The sequence below is a fragment of the Glycine soja genome, chromosome 6, assembly GCF_004193775.1.
Source record: "Glycine soja cultivar W05 chromosome 6, ASM419377v2, whole genome shotgun sequence".
NCBI lineage: Eukaryota > Viridiplantae > Streptophyta > Magnoliopsida > Fabales > Fabaceae > Glycine > Glycine soja.
In genome coordinates this window covers 29,130,175-29,132,562 of record NC_041007.1, presented here as the reverse complement: position 1 = coordinate 29,132,562, position 2,388 = coordinate 29,130,175, and positions in this window count along the sequence as shown.

The following is a 2,388-nucleotide window of genomic DNA, read 5'->3' as shown; positions in this document are numbered from 1 at the left end:
GGATGAAGCCGTATGCTAGCACCAAGGGGAAACAACCTATGGCTACCTCCAATATGAGCCAGTCAAGGGGGACTGGGGTACAGTGCTTTCAGTGTGCGGGACCTCATCTTAAGAGGAATTGCCCACAGCTCCAGTAGACACAGGAGAATCGTTGTTATGTGTGTGGCAAGGTGGGCCATTATGCTCGAGAATGTAGGGTGACCGGGAGACTGACGGTGACCGCCAATTCCAACACCGTCAATCGTGGACCCACTAATTCCACAAGGAGCGGTAATGTTAGCAACAACAACACTAGTGGTGGGAGACCAAAAGTACCCTCTCGGGTATTTGCTATGAGTGGTTCAGAAGCGGCTGCCTCCGATGATTTGATACAGGGTAAGTGTTTGATTGCTAATAAACTACTAGATGTACTTTATGATTCAGGTGCCACGCATTCTTTCATATCTCATGCATGTGTGGAGAGGTTGGGGTTATGTGCGACAGAGTTACCATATGATATAGTGGTGTCTACTCCGACGAGCGAGCCTGTAACCACCTCTCGGGTGTGTTTGAAGTGTCCTATAATTGTTGAGGGTCGATCTTTTATGGCGGACTTGATTTGCCTACCTTTAGCTCATCTAGATGTGATCTTGGGGATGGATTGGTTATCTACTAACCATATTTTTCTAGACTGTAAGGAGAAGATGCTAGTGTTTGGTGGAGATGTAGTTCCAAATGAACCATCGAAAGGGGATGCGACCAACGATGGAACGGGGGATGTTCGAACTTACATGGTGTTGTTCTCTATGTATGTGGAAGAGGACGCTGAAGTTAATAGTATACCGGTGGTGTCAGAATTTCCGGAAGTTTTTCCTGACGACATTTGTGAATTGCCACCTGAGAGAGAAGTGGAATTCATTATTGACTTGGTGCCTGGGGCGAATCCGGTGTCGATCGCGCCTTATAGAATGTCTCCGGTAGAACTAGCAGAGGTGAAGGCACAAGTGCAGGATCTTTTGAGCAAACAATTTGTTCGTCCAAGCGCATCACCGTGGGGAGCGCCGGTCTTGTTGGTTAAAAAGAAGGATGGAAGTATGAGAATGTGTGTAGACTACCGACAGCTAAACAAGGTCACTATCAAGAACAAATATCCTCTACCAAGGATAGATGATTTGATTGACCAATTGAGGGGAGCGACGGTATTTTCGAAGATAGATTTGCGATCGGGGTATCATCAAATTCGAGTTAAGAAGGAGGATATCCCAAAGACTGCGTTTCGGACTCGGTATGGGCACTACGAGTATTTAGTCATGCCATTTGGAGTGACTAATGCTCCGGCTATTTTCATGGACTATATGAACCGTATATTCCATGATTACTTGGATCAGTTCGTGGTTGTGTTCATTGATGATATCCTAGTGTATTCAAGGAATAAGGAGGAGCGTGAGAAGCACTTGAGGATTGTGTTGCATATCCTGAGGGATAGGAAGTTGTTTGCCAAACTGTCGAAATGTGATTTTTGGTTGGAGAGAGTGCAGTTCTTGGGGCACGTGATTTCTAAAGACGGGGTTGCGTTGGATCCGAACAAGGTGGAGTCGGTTATGGAGTGGCAACAACCGACAACTCCAACAAAAGTTCGAAGCTTCTTGGGGTTGGCTGGCTATTATAGAAAGTTCATTGAGGGATTTTCTAAATTGGCATTGCCCCTAACCAAGTTGACTCGTAAGAATGAGAAGTTTGTTTGGAATGAGAAGTGTGATCAAAGTTTCCAAGAGTTGAAGAGGCGGTTGACAACAGCTCCAGTGTTAATTTTGCCCGACCCTAAGAGACCATTTGAAGTGTATTGCGATGCAAGCGGGCAAGGCCTGGGGTGTGTGTTGATGCAAGAGGGAAGAGTAGTGGCTTATGCTTCACGTCAATTACGTCCTCATGAAGTTAACTACCCGACCCATGACTTGGAACTAGCAGCGGTGGTCTTTGATTTAAAGATTTGGAGGCATTATTTATACGGTACTCGTTTTGAAGTTTTCAGTGATCACAAGAGTCTCAAATACTTGTTCGATCAGAAGGAACTCAATATGAGGCAACGAAGATGGATGGAGTTCCTCAAGGATTATGATTTTGGACTTTCCTACCATCCCGGAAAGGCTAATGTAGTAGCCGATGCGCTAAGCCGGAAATCTTTACATGTTGCGACTATGATGAGTTTGGAGAAGAGATTGATAGAGGAGTTTCGAGATTTGAATCTAGCAATCGAGGTGCGACCCAAGAGCTTATTTGTGGGAGCCTTGCAGATCACCAATGAATTCGTAGATCACATAGGCGAGGCTCAAGAGGATGACCCGTTTTTGCAAGGTAAGGTGTTAGATGTAATGGGGGATAAGGGAGTGGAGTTTGAGAAGGACACAA